The 23,351-nt window shown below is 41.9% G+C and overlaps 1 protein-coding gene across 2 annotated transcripts in view; it reads right to left on the reverse strand.

Annotated features, from left to right (window-relative positions):
* LOC124299977 (hormone receptor 4) overlaps positions 1-23,090 on the reverse strand; it is a 110,327-nt gene extending 87,237 nt beyond the window's left edge. The window contains exons 1-2 of one of the 2 annotated variants that reach the window (XM_046753517.1): positions 22,403-22,806; positions 21,696-21,861 (exon numbers count right to left, since the gene is read on the reverse strand). The gene's annotated coding sequence lies outside the window, so the exon portion shown is untranslated. Of the gene's footprint in view, positions 1-21,695 lie in introns of both variants that reach the window. The other variant, XM_046753520.1, reaches the window with a different exon arrangement.
* Between the last annotated feature and the right edge of the window lie 261 nt (positions 23,091-23,351).

Genomic DNA, 23,351 nt, shown 5'->3' on the forward strand with positions numbered 1-23,351 from the left:
CGTGGAGGGGAGTGGAGTGAAATGAGGGTGTGGAGGGGAACGAGGGGAAGGTGGGGAGGCGAACGGAGGGGTGGGGGGAAGCGAACCAGCGACGGGGTGTCGGAGGAGCGGAAGCGCCCGAACAGTACCGGAAAAAACCGAGAGGGGGCGCGCCCACTCGGTGGATACGGTAACCGATCGGAAGCTGCCTGCCCGCTGTGTTGTCCCTGCTGCCGGTGTCGCTGCTCTTACTGCCTCCGAATAGCTCTGTCTCACGAATGGACCGATGATTGGTGTGCGGATGCACAGACCTAGCGTGAATTACATACGCAGGTAGATGGATCATGGATGCCTATGTGCAGCGTGAGAAAAGGTAGAGCGTGCGCAGCGCCGCTATGCGCAAGCGCATTGTGAAAAGTGCAATCGTTAAATAAATTCGAAATGATATGTTCTTCAAGGTGCGATGTCTCGTATACAACGACGATTCACGCATGTTTTTAATTATTCTAGATGCGGGGGTTGGTTACGGTTTTCGAATTTGGCAATTCGTTACTGCGGTCAATACAAAGGGTGTGAAATAATTTTGACTCCCTCGTGAATCTGCAACGCCCATTGGTTTACCTATGCGCATATGTATCGATCCACGATTCGTCGTCAAGGGGATTTATTATTTTTTTACTTTCTTGTTTATCAAGTTGAAGGGCGATAATTTCGAAAATGGTATAGGTAAAATAGTGGCTATTAGTTGACTTTAGCACGTAAGGTAATACAAATTGACGATGAAACATTATTTTCGCACGCGCGCTTGACACATCCATTTATAGTCTAACGATAAGCATCGGGTATTTCTAGACTCCTTCGATAGATGGCATTATACTTCAGAAACTTAAATCTGATTTTTGCCATCAGCAATAGAAATCTTGGTAATGCAGATAGGATTGTCGATAGCGAGCGATTCTGGGAAAACTCGAAAAGGAGGGCTCGGGAAAATGAAAAATAAGTGAGAAAAATATTCCAATTATTGACGAAACTTGTTTCGTTTCGCTGAGCGAAAATTCCGCGACACCTATATTATTTTATATACTAATATGACATTTTTTTGATAGCGTATTGTTTGACTTGCAGACATACGACGCGAGCTTTGTAAAAGGAAAGTAATTTCATGGACACCCTGTGGTCGAGAGTATCAAGCAGTCCACGTTGTTTCATAATGAAATTTATGCGTCGTAATTATTTTTTTCAATATCGGTTTACCACAGTGATTATAATCACGCGGCTGCTTTGTTTTCCCGCCACGTACAAAAAATGCCACACTTGGTTATAAATAAATAACCTGTCGCGGTCAAGTACAAAAAAAAAAAAATGCTGCATTTCAGATTATTTGAGCAAGTTGCAGATTGACTAATCAATCACCTTTCACATTTTGAACTCAGATATTTCAGAATCGATATTTCCCTGTCTGTTGACAATGTTATATTCGTAACCTTTTATTGTTAGATGGATCCGAACACGCGTGCAATAAACATTCACAGCGGTACGTGAATTTCAAAAGATGTACGAGATATATTTATTTGCAATATATTCAGAATTACAAATGCGCCAGAAACTTCGTCATGTCTATGTATAACGGACTAAAGGTGTCCGAGCCGCAGAGACGAGACGTAAAACTGTGACAGAGTCCTCAGAGACTGCTGGTCAGAACGAAGCTGCGGTAATAACTAAAGCAAACGCGATACGGTCATCGACGTTCAAATAAAACGGTCAAGTAGGCCTCGACAGAATTCTCGAGTATAAATATAGAATCAATTCATACACTTGGTGTCCGGTGGTCCTGAAAGTCCTTGAGGTCATAAAAATTTCCTTGGATTTTGCTTGTTCTTAAAAAGTCCTGGCAATATCCTTGAATTTTTCTTGTGTTCTGGAAATATTCTATTTTTAAGGTTTGCTGCGAATGATACATTTATTTGTATTCACTGAATACATGTTTTTAAAAAGTGGATTCCCGCCACGAATCGCGTTTCTCATTTTTCTCTACTAACACATTGTAGTAGAAATAACGTATATCTCGGCTTCGCGCCTATTATGTACAGTGTCCTCTGCGTTCGTGTATTTTTATTTTTGTTCTGTCTGATGTCCTAGAAATTTCTTTAAATTTGCTACGGATTTTCAACTGGAGATCATTATACAATTAAATCATATTCATTCCTTCGCACGATTTCAACAACTTTTTTGATAATTGCACGTATATTACACCATTCGCAGAAATAATGAAACCCCATTTTTTTCTCACTATTTTGTGGTGAAAAACAGGCAAGATTTTAAAAATTCAGAGAACTATGCCATTATCCGGAAAATGAATGTTGATAAATAAATAAGGAAACAGTACTTTATGCAACAAGTGACAAAAACCAGGGAATGGTGATGAGTCTGTGCGCGAGCTAAAGACGAGTGCGGAGCTCGCACGCGAATCACCATTTTCCGACTTCGTCACTAATTGTATACAATATTTTTCATCGCGAATGCGTCAAAAACGAGTTTTGATGCCCGTAACACGTACCTGAAATGGCCTACAGCATCAGCTGTGTATCAGACTTATTGTTAGCCTCGTTCGGTTTGCTTCGAGTGCACATGTGTAGCCGCGCACGGTACTGTGTACGATTCAAACAACGCAAAAATGTTGCAAACGGCCATTTTAGGCATCTGTTACAGCCATCGGAAGTCCAATTTTTAACGTGTGAGTGTTAAGAAAATCTTGACGTCATAAAGAAGAGGTGCCTCTTCTCGATCAGCGTTCCTGTCGCGGTGTTAACCCTAATTTGTCACTTGGGGTAAATATCACCCTAAAGATTTTTCAAACTCCTCGTAGAGTTCAGGGACAGACTTTCACATATTTATTTATTTGTTAAATGAATTGTGTAGAAGAAATAAAAATTTTTCCGTAAAAAAAAAAGGATTTTTTCGTTACCATAACTTTGCCGATGTCTTACAGTATTTAAACAATCAATTTTGGTTGGGAAAACTGAGAGAGCTTTTTCTGCGTTCCCTAAACAATACCTAGATATTTGTTTGTGACCAATGAGGGTTAAAAAAGGGTTCGAGTCTGCGTTCGCACGATCGCAGGCGTCGGATGACGTAGGCTAGTAATGGGCAAAAGTAAATGCGCGACTGGTGCGCGAGGCGGGGTAAAGAAACGGTGAAAGTTTATAGTTGAGGTCAATTCGTCGAAGGGACGTTGCATTTCTGGCTTATGTTTCCTTCTCGAGAACCGGGAGTTATTATTGCGGCGACGCCCACCGACGCCCACAAACGACTCTAAGCGACGTCTCTCTATACACGGTAATGTTACCCCGGTTCATGAGCTTTTCTATTGCTGGGACTCGCGGAGCGCGCTACACCGTCGCCCGTTCACCACGCCGTCGGGAAACACCAAGGCGCAGGTCAGTAACTGGGTCATCTCGGCACGTTCTTGCTCCCACGAGGTGCATGCGTGACCATTCCCGCTGTACGTACGGCACATGCGAATATTTCTGCACCCCAGAGGATCGCCGAGGAAACATCGTGCAAACAGAAGTGAGCTTCTCGTAGCTGGGAATTACTGAAAGTCAATCGACGGTCCACAAGCCGTTGATGCATAGAAAATCATGATCCTTTTGTGAGGAAAATACTTGGAGTTGTGAGAAAAAATACGATCGAAAATGCTTGACATGCAAAACCAATTTGATGACTGGTCGAAAATTATCATAACCTGCACGATTTTACACAGGAAATTACAGTGCGAGGATGCAAATTTCAACTACGATTTCACTTTCATTCGATCAAATTCCGAGAAATGATCGTATCACTTGCGATACTTAGTGCGACGGATTTTGAAAACAGATTTCTCGTACAAATCAGGGTTATGAGCACTATGTGCGGAGTCAAATGAAAAGCGAACGATTTTTGTTTTTTTAATGCAAGGAAGCGATCTTTCCTCAAAACGGATTCCGTTTGAAAGGGATCATGCCTTGCAAACGAATGAATGCATAACGATAACAGCAGTGCGGACGACAACAAAGTCGTGTCTGGTCGTCCACCAGGAAGAGAGATGTAAGGTAAGGTACCTTGGCTATATGTATAGGTACCTACACGTAGGTATACCCCCACTTTCCCGCGAGTAGAATCGCTTGCCTCAATCCCTGCAGTCTCGTCGTCAACTAGACTAGACTTTCACTAGTGACCCAGAGTTGCCATCTTCCTCCCTCGCCCCCTCTTTCCCTTTGGTGTACACCGCAGGTTTGCAATAATTCCCGTCTGTGGGATCCGCGCTTGCGGGCACTTTATTCTCCGACATCCGCGTTCCGCGCTTGCGGCTCCACGGACGTCGACGAAGATCAGAAAAGGATGATTTCCGCGTCACGAGCTCTATGATCCTAGGCTTGCCTGCCGCGGCACGATCTCGAGACAGAGAGAGAGAGAGAGAGAGAGAGAGAGAGAGACGGGTCATTACTTCGACACTGCAGCATCCTGCGGCGTCAAGTCCATAGATCATCTTCTTGTTGGATTTCTACGGCGGTTTTATACCTTCCGTTTCGCAATAGAATTGCTAATTTATTGTGACTCTATTTTCTCAATCTCTCGCAACACTTGAAACTTCGAAATTTCCCACCATGCAGCGATTGCAAACTAGACGATACTTTGAACAACTTGATCGCAAACCTTGTTATGCAAGTCTTTTCAAAAGCGAATACTCAATATTTCCGGTATTTACTTTGCAACATTTCAAAGCGATTTTAAATGTAGTTATCGTCAAATATACTCGGTTTTTCATAGCATCAATTTAAGCTGTGTAGCTACCTCACGAATTTACGATGATAATGGTGATATGTTTTCGAGCAAACTGACCAATATTTTCTAAAATCAAAAGACTCGTACGGAATAAGGATAATTTTTGAGATTAGCAAGATTTTACTCTTTTACAATACAAATTGTGCTGTATCTAATACAAAGTGTATTAAAATTAGTCATCCTTCAGTTAGTTACTTGGTCATCTTGGTACCTATGCGTTAAGCAGTAAAGTTACCGTCCGCAATACAAGTAGGCATATAATTCTCGATCTGCATCCTCCTTCACCCTGTAGGGGGACCGTGCAGAAAATTTCTACGATTGTGTAAGCCGGCGACTATCGAGGAGATGAAGGAAAATGGTCTCTGATGGGGTGAACGAAGCAAAGTAAGCATAGGGGGTGAAGTATAGTTAGAAGGGTCGAAGAATAGAACTTGGCAAATTTCCTGGGAACATCCGAGTTCCGGTGCCCCGTGTCGCGATTCGCGCCCACGCGTAACTTATTCCACTGCACATATGTATGTATCCTCCTCTTTACCTATTCATATACATAGAACGGGTTATAGGCGTGTTACATGTACATTACGCATACACCACGACGTACACTTACCGCGATACATGTGCGAAAATAACCATATATACCTACGTATACATGTGTGCGTTTGTCCGGGCGTACTTATGACAACCGTACCTAATGTTAAACGTCACACGTTATACACGCAACTAGGTTATACATATATATATATATATATATATATTATATATATATATTATATATATATATATATATGGTATGTATGCGTACGTATAGGTGTACACATGTTATCGCGTGTACAGAGAGGCGTATGTATGCAAGCCTTGCTACGACCCTACCGCGATCCGACGTATACGGCGCCTCCCGCCGTTCGCAACGACGCGACGCGGCATCGCAGGGTCAACGACTGGAGCACGAGGCACAGAGGCACGCTTCTCGTTGTAGCTGACGATGAGGCACGAACCGCGGCCTTCCTCCCCCCTTTCGCCCGACGTGTTGCGGGAGTTATGAACCGAAGGAAAAAACAAAGACAAGGAAAAAAGGAAAACAATGAATAGTTGAAATGCGAGAGACAGAGAGAGAGAGAGAGAGAGAGAGAGGGAATAGAACTGACAATGAGAGCAAATGTGAGATTTTTTTTTTTTTTTTTAATTTAATTTTTTTTTTTTTTTTTTCATCCACTGCACCGAGAACGGAGACAATATCGATGGAATTTGTGAGTATTGGGTAGGTTGGAGGTGCATGATGCGCTTCTGGAGTGAGTGGTAACCTAGAGTTGGGGAATGTTTGGAACGTTTCGAACGACGCGGGTGTGGAATGAGCGCGGGAAAACAATTGTTTCGGGGTATGTGAGCGCGTTTCGGCGTTTACACGAGACGTATTAACCTCCTCTCTCTTATGGGAAATACGTAAGAATTGCGTAATAAATAAAGGTAAGACACTCGTGGCATAGTCTGATGGCGTATCTTCTTTCGCTATTCGTGCGAACTTCAAATTCATGCAATCTGGGAGTAGTCTAATAATATGTGGGTTGAAGAAAGATTCAGTGAGTGAATCGGACGATTCGGCTTTTCGCTTTGTAGTAACCGACATACGTATGGTGTGAGCGTGTCGTTGGAGATAAAAAAGAATTGATAATAAAACTAATTCCGGTTCTTTCATGGCATAATTCAATGGGCAGAGTTACAATCATAGCTGTACTCCATCAGTATCATCAATATTGAGGGAAAGTTGGATAGGAGGTAAAATTAAATTGACTGGAACAGCATAAACTTTCAATTCATTCTTCAATTGCAGCTACATATGACCGGGATGAATTAACAGCTAAAGTCTGTCACTTTCGAAAAATTTCCAAAAGCCTCCAGGAAGAGTTTCCTTGTTAGTAGAAACACAGCATGCTGCAAATTGGAATGAATTTTGGAAGAATTGATTTTACAATTTTGTCATCGAGAATCCATAATTTGCACATTTCATAAAACCGACCCATATTTTCCGTATATCCGCGATCATTATGCTCGATCGAATCAAGGTAGAGTATAAGATGTCGAAGTTCTTCTACATTTGGTTGAACATATAACCCAACCTCTGCACCCTCGGCTGCGGGGATAAAATCCTCGTTCAAACGGCTTCTTCTTTGGTGGAGGAAAGCAATGAAACGAGTGAAGGGCCAATGAGATAAAAACAAAGTAAAATAGAAAGGAAAGACGGGCCGTTAACCGGCGGCGTGTTATACGCGATTGCGAAATGTGGCGTAAAAAATCATCAAAAGAAAATATCTCGATTCGCATTTAAATCCCGTGCAGCGCAATTTCTTTTAATTTACTCTCACGCTGAACTTACACCACAGGCGAAGTCCTGTGAGAATATAATGACGATGACGACGACGACGACGACGATGATGATGATGATGATGATGATGATGACGGTGGATATAAAATTCAGGGACTGCACCGAAATGCTGTCAAATGAATTTCCGCTAACAGAAAGGTGTACCATATTTTAATTTTTTTTCTTTCGTTTTACGTATTTTTTATCTTTCGTCTTTCCTACCTCCCCCCTCATTCATAGATCGTGGAAGCGTGTCCCTCGCGACGTTAACACAAATCAAGAACCAAACCAATGTCGCCGGTGATGCATTTGATATTTTTATCCAGCAGTCATCGCTCCCATGGCGTATTTTTATCTGTTAAGTGGATATGTAGTCCAACACATACGTGCGCTGCATCCCGAATAAGCGGGGCTGAATTATGCGGCACGTATGTTTGTAGTGCCCAGGGGAGTACAAAATCGCTTGCGTGGGCGTTGAATATCGGGAGAGACAAAGTCACCCGATACCGCATTTAGAAGGACTTGATCTCTCCATCGCCTCGCTACACTCTGCGGTACAGGTAAAAGTTTCAGGCGTTAACTTCGAGATGAAATCACAATAAATTATCAACTCTCAGGAGGAATCTCGTCGGTCGTCGAATGACGATCGAAATTCAAAATTGGTCAGCACAAAAATTTCCCATTTCATTAAAACGTTGCAGAAATTTCGAAAGTTTAGTGTGATCGAGACAACAAGTGATCAAATTTCATTCCTGTCAAAAAAAAAAAAAAAAAAACAAGAATTCAAACCACTCTTTTCCGGCACGAATGATTCTACGGATTTGTAAGGATCGTCGAACAAATTATAACATCACAGCTGATCGCCGTGCGTAGAATAACGTCGTATTAACACGTGAGCGGTAAAATTTGACGAGAAAAAACGATAAACGATAAAAGCTCTGTCTGTAAATTGTACAATTATCGCGGATTCCATTCACCATCGGACAGCAGCGGCGGGTCAATTAGCGGAGAAGAGAACCACGAGAAATGCAGGGTCTTACTTAACGCTGCACGCTGCGGCGACGAATGCGCTTCCGCCTTACCGCCGCGTTCCCAACGCGAGTGCGAGAGTGCACGCAGGGCACAACAAAGCGTGTGCGAGTCGTAAAATATTCACCTACGCGGCACGCGTGTGCGGCATGTGCATATCGGCGTGCGTAATATATATATATATATATATAAAATATATATATATATATATATAGCCTACGCCATACGCATTCGGCGACACAAACGCAGAAGTCTGCACTCAGCGCACCCGGTGGTCAATGTCTCCCGAGGAATGAGTCACAGGTGGTCCAGAAAATACTTCACGCCCGTATTGCAGGAATGTTTATTTTTTAGCTTTTGCTCTATTATTGTAACCCTTTTCTTCGACGAGATCGTAGAGAATTTTCATGTCTCCATCGAAGTTGTAATTTTTCACCGCGCTGCAGACGGAAATAGTAATGAACATTCTGATGAGATTGACGTCAGTGTAACGTTAGCGCGAAGATGCGTGATTCAAGAAAAATTGTTTTTCGCAACTTTAGAACTGTCTCGACCTTAGTAAATCGTAACGAAGCAGAACATTCTCTTATTTTGATAAACACTCAACTTTTTCAACATCGTTCTATAATTGCAAAGTGATGATTTTTTTCTCTCATTTTTCGATACTTCAACGTTACCAATTCCAACACCGGGAAGTCTGTTGGCATTATACTGATGAGAAATTAATACACTTGTTAATTCAAATTGCGCAGAGATTTCCCCGTAAAACTTGCAAAAACTTCAAATGCATATTTCAACGAAAGTCGATGATACAAATGATATAAGACGAGAAATTTTCACATCGTTGAATCGTATACCTTGCATCATTTTGTTCATTTCATTTTACAAAAAATTCGTCATTACGAATTAATCAAATTCATCGTCAGCCTGCAACAGAATTTTAGAACTTCGTATACATGAAGCTTCGCATGATAAATAAAATAAATTTTCATTTCCTCGAAGCAAACTAATGAGAAACTTTCTCAGCACAATTATTCCTTTAATTTCCTCTCCTTCGCTGTACGCACCAAACCAAACAATTATCACAACGATGTTTCCTTCACCCCCAGGTTCTTCACCCTTTCCTCCGGATCACTCGACTGATCCGGTATACACCTTACACACCTTCAACCGCTCGCGTAGCCGAATCCAACACCCCCTGACTTACCAGCTAGAGGTCAGACGGATATCGTAATCCTGCGTTCAATCGTTTTCCCATTCTGCATACAATGTATCTTGGTCGTATACAGCGTACCTGTGTATAATCTACCTGTTATCCATTTCGCACCAACGTTCGTTACGCATAGAATGCATGTATTGAAACACTTTTACGATGTAAATACGCATTTTTGCACTTCGTACCGTGTACTAATACAAATATACAGCATATACCTATACATATATACGGGGTGTCCAAGTCTAGCGGACAACTTTCTCTGGGAGGACGATGATCCCCGTTCCTCCCCCTTACTACCCCTTCTCCCACTTTCCACTCTCGCGACTAAAACTGTAATCTACGAACTGTAAATGGTAAACTGCACAGTAATTAGCACTGTGCAGTTGGCATAAACGTCACGTTTGTACCGTAGATAGAGATACTGCAGGTTTGTATGTCTAATGTACGTGCATAGATGCGGTGGTTTTATTGTACAAGTGTGTATATTCGTATATACAATATATTCGTAGGTATTACATGTTATGCATACCATATAGCAAGACCATATAAAAAAAATTCTTTAGATGCCCTAATTGAGATTTAGGTGTTGATATTTTCATTGGAAAGCTATATTTTCAAATTGCTCAGCTAGCGTGTGACGTCAGCATGTCGCAAACCAGTGGCATAAAGTTCCGAAGAAATAAGTATTTCGAAAATGAATCAAGACGGGTTTTAAGTGCTCTTTAGGACCTCATTAGGAGCCCTATTGAAAATCATCGTGGTCGACTTTTTTTTAAGAATTTTTTTTCAATTTTGTACATTGCACTCCTGGCTTTGTATTTTGATTGTTGGAAAAATTTTAAATGATTTCGAAAAACGATGTAACTGATTTTTCTGTAAACGATATTGATGTAGTTATTCGAATTTCGTGAAGGCAATTGGAGCTCATTATCAGTCGTAGGAAGTTACACCTATACATTTAACTCATACGTGATTAACAATTCACGCGTTATTCGAATCAGTAATCTGCAAAGTAAAATGTGTGCATATTCATTGTTGACAATGTTGAGAAACTCTTACGATTAGAGTTGATGATAAATTTTATCACACTCTACGGTTTACCGACTCTGCTTTGTCTTTTTTATATTTTCGTCAATCGTATTCAATCCGTTATCTAAACGATATTGTATTCCGTTTTTATTCTTTTATTCTTGCGGCTTGACATTATAAAGTAAACAAAAAAAAATTAAACATCATGTAAAGTTTCACAGGTTTATGTGACGAGATATTGTCCATCTGTCATGTATATACTCTTCGATAAGAAAACGATGAGAGTATAGCTGACCATTACAACGATGTGTAAATATACCTACACGGATGTCAGTGAACTGAATTGCGAAATGAAATAAAATCAAATCAGATAATTTACTATACGTAAATTTAGCGTGTCATTGGTGCCCGTCACGAGCACACAAGTGCCGATCACCGACAAGTCGTCCAACTGTCTTCGAATATAGTGATGTTCAATCAACAGTCAAAACTTGCGGCATTCAGTCACTTCGAGAATAATTACTCATCGTCAGATGTATACGAGAATGGATCGGAAAAAACCAGCCAATAATTTTTCGGGCTTTCGGTAGAGAGAAAAAAATGTATAGAAAACACGATTACAAAAAAAAAAACGAAAAACATTAAACGACTTTATTCGCGCATCAAAATTCACTTGAAGTTGAAAATTACTCATTTACCAAGTGCTGAAATGGAAGTGACGAAAAAATCTTGGGTATTTTTAGTTTCATACGCGTATATTTATGTATACATATATACATATAAATATATATATATATATACATATTGGTACATATATTAGCTGAGTGGAATCACTCGTTCGAAATACTCGATGATGCAGACATCAGAGGGATTATTGGCCGGCCGAAAAGCTTGGGACAATTTTTCACGCACTGATTTCGGATGATACTCGTTCGAGGCTTTGATTCGTTATTTACGATCAGTTATAGGACTACAACGAGTGGAGAAATCTACATTATCAATCTCGACACGTTACCGCGATGCCCACGGTTAACTGACCGCGAAAAACCGTCTCGCACAAATTAACTGCCATGACGTCAGCGTCAGCATAGCGACCGAAGACCTCCTACAAATATAAACAGGCGATTCATCTTTCGCGGAAGATATATGTCTCTTTATATAGAAGAATCAGGAAGCCGAGAAGGCTGACAAGATTTGCTAATACGTACCTATATTATGTACGTTCGGAGGTAATAAAAATTACCCGGGGAATAATAAAAAATGTGACAGATTCTTTGCTGACGTTGCTGTCAGTCGTCCGTTCAATCGATCGATACGAGGTGATAAATTGATACAGGGTGTTCCGTTTCAATCATTCCACAATGTGGTATATACAAAGGTAATTAATTGTTACGAAAGAAACAAAAAAAGCTGATACAATTATAGGCCATGTTACCTTTTAGAATTCTGCTGACTTAAAATAATCGAACCGGTATTGGTCATGATTCATTTTTATTTGTAGCAATGGGTATATTAGGTATCATATCGTGATTATTTATATGAGTTTTTATCATTATTCATTATACATGCGCAATTGAACGTTTCTCCGCATTGGCAATGAAAAGTCAGGATTGAGCCCGGTAGAATGTCTCAATTATATACCGGCCTAAAATAAAATAAAATAAAAAAAAAAACATATAAAAATAAAAAAAAAAATTTCCAATGCCTAAAAATAAAACTGACACAAAGATTGAATCTTTCCGAAGTACAACTCTTCTTGTGTAAATACACGTATGCGTAATACATATAGTGTAAACATAAAAATATATCGGAGAGCCAAGCTGTGAAAAAACAATTTATCTCGCTTGCGAAAGCGGCAAGTAGATTATATATATACAGAACGTATTTGCAAACTATCAAATTTACCGTGCTACGGTGAGAAAAATATCGTACATTTTATAACGTTTATCCTTCCGTGTAACATTGTCACCTGAATTTGTCGCGAGGAGGGAGGAACGCGGGCGTCATTGGACAATGACAGTGGGCCTTGGTAGAGCTCGGTGATCGTGAGTAGGACAGGTTAGGCGTAACGTGAAGCAAGTGAGAGTGCTTTGGTTCGCCGAAGGCGGTGTATACTTGGTGAACGCGCAGGTGCAACGGCCTCTGCGCCGATCTGCAGGAGGTGAAAGTCGCCTACGGTGCAGGAGGCGGTTTAACCGAGAGGTTCGCTCTTTCGTCCCGGGCAAGCCGAGTTACACAACGCGTTGCGACTTACGACTGACTGACTGACTGACTGCTCACGATATACGGGACGTTGCGGACCGCTATCTTCCTCCTTGCTGCTACTCCCGGTACCGCTAACCAAACCTCTGCCACACACGCTTCGGAATAGACTCACTTTCGATACACCCGAGACGCTCGCTTTTACACCAGACTCAATTTCCCTACGAAAGGACAGGATTCAAAGTCTCCAGAAGTCGCAAGGTCGCGTCCGACTCGCTACGTCGGGAATTTACGGGGATCAAGGGGAAGAAAATTATGTGCCGGGGTAGGAAAGTGGAACGGCCACGCGATAAGAGGGTCGAAATGTTGATTTTGTACGATCGATGGAATGAATAATAATGTATAAGCTAATCAAAAGCTGCAAGAATCGTCATTATTCTAACCACCACCCAAAATTACGTCCAAGCTGCTAACTCCTCGCTCCAATTTGCGGACTCTTAATTTACGGCTGAAAATTCTACAGTGGAATTGTAATTGATTTGTTTTGTCGTGTCGAAAGAAATACGTTTTCAATTTCGCAATTGCAAATTCATTCGATTAGCGGCTCATGGATATCCTGATAGTTGGCGCAATTTCAGAACCTTTTAATCGTGTACGGATTTGCGAATGAGTGGCGTTATACTCTGTACAATGCAAGGTAAAAGAAGGAATTCAGGCTCAATTATCGAATTGCTTTTTTCGAATGCTGATTTTCAATTATATTTTAATAGACGAAGAGATGAAAAAGAGATTCTCTCAAATGCAGGTATTGAAAGTTCTGTAGCCCCTAAAAACTTTTGAATTCGAATGTGTCATGAAAACGCGAAACGCAGATTGAACTTTCCGTATAACAAAGCCGCAATTTTCGTGACTAAAAACAACAAAAAAATGTGGGTATCGAGTGAGCTGAGCGAAATATCGTTGAATATAAATAGGAGTTTTGAAACGTTCCAAGAATTTGATAAATGAATCAAATAAATATTTTCCAATCCTCAAAGACCGCGTTAAATATAAATTTATACACACGTGTACAGTAATGTATGAAAGAAGATGATAGTTAATTTTTTTCTGTCAAACTGCAAGGCGATTCAAAACAGATAGATAAGACGTTAAACCTATACAGCCACGTTTCGGGTATTGAATATTTGAATATTCATAGTATCTACATCTAGTGATTCAAGTCGTCAGTAAAGCAATTAATGCCACGTATTTCCTTCGAATTCAACACGTCGAGAAATTACACGACAAGTAGCAGCGAGGCAGCAGTCGTCCGTATCTACGAGAGTCGTAATGAAAGTCGATCGTGGCTCCCTCGCCGTACTCGCCCGGCACTTACGAAGTGGAGGGAAGGGGAGGAAAAAAAGAAATTAAAAATAAAATAAAAAAAAGGCCCCCCGAGATTTGACGGTAAGCCGGTCGGTCCCAAGGTCATCGGGATGACGGGTGACGCGTGAAATAATAAAATGGTCCTGATCTCCGGTATTTTACGTATTAAAAGACACTTCTCTCGCATTGTCGGTTCAATTTGCTCCGCCCCGCCACCTCGACGACCCCACTTCGAATGGGCCCGATGAATTTGACCTTCTCGTTCCTGCGGTGCACCTTTCTATAATCGAGAGTGAAAGAAAGTAAGCGCGTGTCTGTGGTGAACGTAGCCGACCGGACGACCGTAGACCGGCAAGAGCAACAGAAACGTGAACGCGGTAACGAGAAAGCGAGTAGCGAGCACAGCACAGAAGGAGTGAAGAGAGCAGAGTAACGGTCAATCGAAAGTCCTACCGCAACTGGAATGGTCGTCGCGTAAAGGGATAAACACGCGCTTTCCGCAACGCGATTCGCACTGGCAACGACGGGGACATCTTTTGCCATGGTATTAATTTTGTTTTATTTTTTCTTTTATTTATACGAAAAAAATTGACCCGAGTATAAAGTGTCGTATGTGAAAAAGCCTGTCGCGTGCGGAAAGTCGTGCAGGCCACAACTGTAGACAATTTGGATCATTTTTACGGATCAACGCTGCCCGATTGATATGTGTCATCAATCTTCTGCCATCACATACAAACAACCGACCGCTCGAAAACTTTTGGAAATGGATTTTCATAGTTGCGATACTGTCAAATAAATTCATCAACTTTCTTATGACCATAGGACATAGGACATAGGTATAATATATATACATTATACATATATACGATACTGCTAATGTAAAAATTATTTTCACGTCCAATGATTGCTTCGAATTTTGCAGTTAATTATAATATAGAAATATATGAAATATATTTTTATGAAAGAGTTTTGTACTTCAGATGAATCCAACGTAAAATTGACGTTATTTTTGACTCTCCGATATCAAAGTGAGGTGTTTTTGTTTTTATTTTTTTATTTTATTATTTTCTTCGTCAAGTTTCATTGCGCATAAAACGAGCGTAAACCGTGTCAAGCCATAAAGTGCCAAATGTGACGGCTAATCGTGAGCCGTGGCACAAGAGTGTATGCACATCTGCAGTCGACGAGTTTATGATGCTTTTAATTATTTATAGAATATATTAAACAGTTTCAGGAAGTGGTGAGTTCATTCGATGCGAGATACAGAATCTAGCTGATTCGATAGGTTCGCGCTGCAACGTTACATGTAGCGAATCGCCGGAATTCCGACGTTGCAAAGCGAAATCAGTCGCGTCAATTTTTTTCCGCTGAAAAACCTGCAACATCTATACGAAAAGCCTTAGACTACACACGGCGAAATATCCGTGTGCGAATAGAGCGATGATGACAGCACGGCGTAATCGGAAGTAAAAAATTATCCCACATGCATAACGCATGAATCTTTTGCGCTGCTGAAAAATTCATACCACCACGCTAGTTCCGAGTATTAAAACTTATGTGCGAACTGTGTGAAGACAGATCGGGCCAACGAGAATATCGCTATGCGAGACGATATACGACTACATATGTGTATATCTATAGGTATACATGTAACCCAGTTCAGAGCAATTAAATATTCTACATATAAAATTATACAGTGTATAATAATAAGACAGAAAATGTATAGTACGCCTACGATATTTCTTACGAGTCGAGAAAAAAACTTGCACGAATTTCCATGTACGATAAGTTGACACTTTTAAACATGATCTGTGCAAACTTACGACACGCGAGCGCGAAATCAACTTTTAACCGTGATCTTGGATCGAAGTTATGTTACGTCGAAAGATGACGAGAAACTCTTGGTCTTATGGATACGAAGACGACCGACCGTGTACCGGGGAGATATTAAATCGAACTTGTGGCTTGAGACGAAGAAAAAGAAGCATTGAAACGCGTAATTGCTAATGCTTCAGATAAGTCCGCGGAGGTCATTGACTATATAAATTGCCAACGATTGCGTCTTTCTCCACGCTTTCTCGATATTCCGAATTACGTGTGCAACACAAGCTGCGGATCGTTTACTGCTTGCCTCACTCTAACGTTTGCCTAAACCTAGAAATCGCTTCTCAGGTATATATTTGGAATTCCATTATTACTTTGCTCCGCTTAGTCTGGACATTCTTAATGGAAACAAACGCGAAATAGTCGATCCGGGTGCATGGATTTATTCGCAGTGCATGACGAATGAGCCGGATGAATCTTTTCACGAGACGAATCGCGATCGAATAATTATGTTGCGAATTTTCTGACGGTGAAACGTAACCTGGTCTGACGTGAAAATTTATATCGCGTAGTTGCAAGTGAAGTGTGAAAATTACATAATCCTGATGTTCGTAAAAACTTAGGTGTAGGCAACTGAATGGAACATTAAGGCCTTGACCAAATTCCTGCAAGAATACCCCCACGATAAGAAGCTAATATTAACATTCCCGACGTTTATTCAGTCTGATCGGTATAAACGTCTAGCGATAAATTTGGTTCATTCAAAACTGCACATTCAACGTCAGTTATCACAGCGTCAACCTTAAACCTGGGGATTCAAGTAATCCCAAATGCGTCCTTTATCAAGTTTACCGACTGCCCGAAATAATGATTGAATCTTCAGAATTTCGTGGGTTACACACGAGGTTGAATTAACTCAAAACATCAACCCCTGCTTATCGATCGCCGCTGCGGCGGACTCGTCGGCAAATTAAGGTCAGAAGGTTCAAACGGAGGGGTATTTCCACGGCAGGAACGTGGCGTGATTTCAGCGTGGGGTTTTTTCGTTCTTTCATTTTTTACATCCATTTCTGTGTCGTCGCGAATCCCAATTACCTATCAGGTGATTCTATCCACCGATTACGCGTAACTCTGTATCTTCTCATTTTGCGCAAATTATACTTTTCCATGGCTATCAAAAATATGCTAATTAAAATAACCTCGGTGGTCGAACTCGTATTACAGGACTGTTTTAGACTGCGACTATTTAAAAACAACCGGCCAATAACTCTGCAAGAAGTCTGATTATCATACATTTCTGCAAAAGGTGTGACAAAAAGTTTTTCCTACTATCTTAACCAACAGATCACACCGTATAACGGGCTACAAAAATCAGCCGAGTAAATAAGCAAGGAACCGCCAGTGAGACGGTACAACAGGTACCCGTTTCAGAACATAGTTTCATATCATCCACCCCGCGAGTGTGAATATGGGCCGCAGGAACAAGGAATGGAACGATACCGCGATAGCCGGGTGGAATTTCGGCGTTGCGCCGGCAGCAGGCCGGGAGAACGCGTCGGTTCGGGAGGATCGGCAGGGAACAAACCGGGGAACGCCGGTTAGCCGGTAGAGCCCGAAGCGATTGCGGGTGGCGGCGCAGCGAGGCTCGGGCGTCCCGGTGTCATTGCCTCGCGGCTCAGGGCGGGCAGTGACTCCATCACTGACCTAGTGCCGAGCGGAGCCGAGCGCCGACGGAATCACCCGAAGGGGCGGGCGTCGACCCGAACGCCTCGCCGGCCTCCACCGGCGCAACGCGCTAGCGGTCACCGACGCACACATTCATTCAGCCAGGCACCGATCTATCTATCGCACTACACGGGACAGCCGCCGATGGCTCATCGGGCCGCGCTCGTGCCGCGAAAAGAGGTTCGGTACTGATTTTTTCTATCTCTCTCTATCTCTTTCTCTCTCTCTCTTTCTATCTTTCTTAATTTTCTCACAGCAGAGGAACGCAACGCAACAGCAATGGACCCCGTTCGTAGACGTGGACCGCGCGTTGGAGGAAGTTTGTCGTCTTATTTCTCGTGGAGTAATGCGAAAATTGTTGTATTGGAAGAAAGGAAATTTTATTGATTAGAAACGTGGTTTTGTGGTTCGAAAGAAAACTGGCACTTTTTTTTACGCTGATATTCACGGTTATTTCGCGATACGCATTCGTTGCGATTCGTGCAATTTTGTTGTTTCTTCTTCTTCTTCTTTTAAATCATGCACCACTACCGTGTTTTTTAGCAACGAATGATTCATTGCTAACATAGACTGTTCTTGAAAACCGACCGAGCGTTAAATCGACTTTACTCGTTAACGAATATTTACCGCGCGTGCAAAAATTGGGGATAACTTCTGGCGCGATTGGATTCAAGTTTTCTTTTCTTTTCGCTTCTCTTCAACCCGAGCTACGCATCGCCTATAACCAGTGCCAACGAGGTGCCGCTACTGCTGATACTTTCGCTTTTTCCTAACAGAGTAACAGCCTCTGGACATGGGATGAAGGGTAAGGAGATATGTGAAAGAAAGGCTTATGCTCGTCGTTTCGCCGGTCGTTAGATCGCGTTCCAAATTTTGGCAATATTGGCTTGGATATGCGCTGCAAAATGTCGCGTCGCGCATGGTGCACCGTCTGTGCTTACGTCGCCTCGAAGGCTTGGTGCAGGTTTCGAACAACCATCGTCAACACTAGAAGCTACAACCGAAGCGTCAAAGGAATCAAATTTAGTTTTGAACCCCGCAGACTCTCGCGCATCCCGTCTATAACCGTACTGCAGATGTTAGCTGCCTCTACTTCCGGTATTGCGAACGCAACGCTCCGCGATCCAAACATCTCTGCAACATGGTGAACCGACGACGAGGGTATCGAACCTTGACTTGCCGTTTTTGGCTCTTGTTTTTCCAACGACGAGACAGATGGAGCTCGCAATTTTTGGTCACCTAATTATATTATTATATCTATTCGGTCCGCTGCATTTCTACGGTGTTGGACTGATATTCTGTGTATACAGGAATGATTGTGCAAAATTGAGAGAAAATCTGAATATAATAAAAACAGTTGATTTACATTACCTCAAATTTGTAAGGTCAAACTACATTTGAACAACAATTAATATTCAATCACTTCATTGCAGAGGTAGGTACACAGTAATTGAATATTTACTTAACATTTTTCAATAATTATAATTTCTAATGGTCGTCGTTTTTGGAACGATCAGAGCCAGATATTACGATTTTCGATTAAATTTTCACTTCACCAAAAGAAAAAGATGACTTCTATAAATCAGGCGTCACTTTTGAATGGATGTCGATCGGTTTCGATTGAAGCCGACTGTTTAAAAATGTGGAGTACAATTTTCCTCTAGGTATTTCGACTAGAGATTCTCGAGGGTAAAAGTGGCGGCGGGTGTTTTTCCAGCGTGAAACGTTCACGGCTTCGCGGTCGCAAACGTCTTCCGTCCGGATGACGCGATATCCATTAGTGTTGGATATTTTTGTGGGATGGATCGAAGAACAACAATATACCTACGTCCTGGTATACTCTCGACCCGACTCGCTGATTGACAGCGTTGACGTTACCGGTTACAATAATAACGCGTAAGTACAACGGCCGCGAATCCGAGCGTGGCGGAGTCCGGAATTCCGCAATTGGGAATAAAGGCTTACGAGAAATGGGATGGAGTGAAAAATCAAAACTTATCCTGAACTTTCGAGGTGTGCAGACGTCAAAAACAACAATCAGTACACGATTAGCAGATTTTCCTAAACGATTAATTCTTTTTTCGCTGGCATAAAACCGTTAGCCAAATTACATACGGTATCCCTTGACCGAGGTTCACGCTGCTTGGACTAAAAAACGAACCGACGTATTTCCCGCGTCACGGACACCGATAACTTTGTACTTTCGTTCTGTGTTACTGCTACTGCATGTGTGTGACTGACTTTAGCAACCGCGTGTTTGCAAACCTCGCTATTCGAGTCGATCAAGAGCGTAAATCTCACTTTTCACACCAATGTGTGTGCAAAGAACGAACACGCATATATCGGGAGAATTGGCGTCAGGAAAACACCTGCGTTATATACAGTACGATATATACGCAAATTTATTGTTTTCCAATCGCACTATCAACACCCCTTGAATTACGCGAGTCGCAGAAAAAAAACACACTGATACTCGACTGCGACGCAATTACAGTTAACCTACAGTTGATCGAGAGTACAAGTTATACAACTTCATGAAATAGGTGCAATTGTGATTTTCGCCTCCGACGCGACTTTATACCAGAATTGGAGTACCGTAAAAGTTTGCATACAACCATTTATCATCATTGGATAAAGTAACGAAATGTGATGCAGTTGAAAACGTATAGATTTTATGCGTAAAGTTATATGTACGTAAAAACTAAAGACTAAGACCATTTTATGAATATTGTTTATCAACAACAATCGTACGGGACAGTGAATATTGTGCACGTGAGTATAAAATTCGCACGACGGAACTGTCGTTCTTTCATACTGCGCAGGGAGATATTATCACCGGAAATTGAATCAGCGATGAATGATGAATCAATGACGAATCGAAAGTCTTTCGCGTTGAGAAACAATAAGGGAAAATTTGCAGAAAAAGAAGACAAAAAGTAATATTTCAGCCATCTGATAACTCATGTACCGTTGGAAAGTTATTAAACGCTATATTTGTGAATGATAAATAGCATTTGTGTACCTTATTATATGCACAAGCGATACCTACGTATAATTCCTTCAGAAACGTGATTATATCGCAACATCTATCCGGGCACCAGAGGCCCTTTGAGGTATATTCCTGGACGATGAACCTGAACGAACGGTGGAAGTGCAGGGAACCCGCGGAGAGATAAAGACGACAATCTCGTCGATACGATTAAATATTTGCAACTGATATCTCGCCGATTCTCGGATCGAAAGAACCACCGTCGTAGTCGAACGTTTACAACACACGTTACGAACACCGACAGAGCGTAAAATCGTCTGGGTTCTTGAGAATGTACATAATTAGAGCGATCAGTTTTTACGGTTGATGAGATAAAGACGAAAAGGCTTCGACAAGGCGTCTGAAATTCCGCTGCTAAGTCTACGCCGGCATATTTCGTAACTTTATGCAGCTGCGCGGTCGGTGTACCAATACGACGACAAAGTGGCTGACGGTGGTTGCGAAGTTGCGCAACCGCGTTTCAATTCTCTTCGTACAAGCGGGTCTACCGATATTATTTTTAGCATTCACTGGATATTTCGTTACGCATGTCAGTTACTCATACTCTACAATGTCACACGTGTGACGCGAGCCTACGGTTATAGGTGTAGGGACGATATTTAACACACCCGGTACATGTATGATATATATATGTATATAAATACATATACAATACATATGTATGTTATATCCGCTCGTTCGGCCAAGACTTTCCGACGATCGATGTTTAGTTATGAAATTTTCAAAAGTATAAACTCGAACACCTGTGATTAGCAGCAGGGGAAGAAAAGTCTCCTGAGTTTTGAGAAAGAGAAAACACGGACAGATATTCGCTTTTATCGAACTTACGATAAGGCCAAATTATATCGATCATCCAACGAGAAACGGTAGCAAATATTTTTCGACCCCCGAATTAAAACGATGCAAAACATTTTTATGCGACAAAATGTTGCATTTTCTATCAATCCCAAAGTAATTTTAGTAAAATTGATATTCATTTATTTATGAATGTAAGCAATCGGTAATTTAATTAGTATGCATCAATTATATCAGGGTTATAAGAAATATGTAAAAATATAGTAGGTATAATAATACGAAAGCACGTTGAGACTTACATTTTTGGTTCTTCGTTAAACTGACATCGATGAAAACACCGTCACGATAGAGAATAATAAATCTTCCTTGTTGCTGTAGATAACTCACAGAAAAAAATTGAAGAAAAATAATCTCCAAAAAATTCACAAAACTATCCTCTCGTTCGTTAAACTTATCGATCACATACTTCACAAAACAATAAAATTATATACATATATATTTATATATATATATATATGAAACACAGTACATTTCCTTGTATTAAATATTTGCAGTCTTCGTCGTGTGCAGTTTACAGCGGGGCCGGGTTCGAAAAGGACAAACGGGCGGGGACGTATTCAGGTCGGATACGAACAAGGAGAGATGAAGAATGATGCGAGGCAAATGCGTCGAAGCCACGTGAAATTTCAAGAAAACTAGCAAGAGGTAAAGTAAAAAGAAAAAAGCGAAAATATTAGGCGAATCGCGAAACGTTACGAACGAAAAACGATCAAGGATCGATGCTATCGCTTTGCAACGACGCGTGATGTCCGAGTGACCGATCGGGGCGAAGGGGTGGTCTTGGGACCTTCCCACAGTCACGACGATGACGATAACGATGATCGCGACGATGATGACGAGGGTGGTGGTGGTGGCACGACGACCAGGCAAGGACAGAGAAAAAGGTATAGAATGGGGCGAAAGGGATAGTGCGAGGTGGATTCGGTCCCGCGTGTAAGTTCCTCACGTCACAACGGTGCTCCGCAGTCACGAGGAGGCAGAAGGTTCGCCGCCAGCGTCGTCCGGATCGCGACAATAGTCATAGTTTCACTTTTAAACCGGTGCCAGACCGCGTTCCACTCTCTCGAGCCGGCTTGGTGGACCGTTCCCGGTCCCGTTAGACCTAGGCCGAGTCCCGCGGGTCCCGCTCTCCGGCCAGCTTTCCGTTTTGAGCGTTCCGCGCGGCGTTACCGCATCGGTAACATAGTTACCCTCCTCCGCGGGGACACGTGCAATTTCCCCAGCGCGGCGTGGAGGATGGATTGGTCGAAGGTGGTGCAGACTCCGACTGCAAGCTTCCGCGAGCTCGAAAGCCCGAGATTCCTTGTTCGAAATATTTTTATACCCCGTGTTCCGCCGATCCCGTGATTACTGTACGAGTGGATGCAAAATTGTTCGTGTCAACGATCGATTCGTCGAATAAATATATAAATATTTATACAGGTTTCTTTGATGATGGTATTGCGGGTGAATATTGTTTCTCTTTTCAACACATACACGCACACACGCAGATGTCCGCCACTCGGGAATAAAATCACCTACCCTATTCTCGACCAGAGAGGACAAGGGATGGACGCCCTACGAGCACGTCGATCTCCCGCCCTAACGGTAAAACAGCACAACTGCGGACACTATTCCGTCCATCTACGCGTGTATATTATATGAATGCTAGGTAAATCGAGGACCCTGAATTACGCTTCGTCTGTCTCGCAGGCGGTCAATCGTTCGATCCTGCCGATTGTTTGCAGATTTGTATTCAATCTAATGGTCGGTAATTTATAGAGAAACGACAGAAGCGATCGCGGAGAGGTGTGATATAAGAAAACGGTCGAGAAGAAAGGGGTAAAAAGATCGAGCCGTTGCAGCGGAAAATTGGCGTAACGACGCGTGAAGCACATACGAGTGTTAACGTCTAG

Source organism: Neodiprion virginianus, chromosome 3 (genome assembly GCF_021901495.1).
Source record: "Neodiprion virginianus isolate iyNeoVirg1 chromosome 3, iyNeoVirg1.1, whole genome shotgun sequence".
Lineage (NCBI taxonomy): Eukaryota > Metazoa > Arthropoda > Insecta > Hymenoptera > Diprionidae > Neodiprion > Neodiprion virginianus.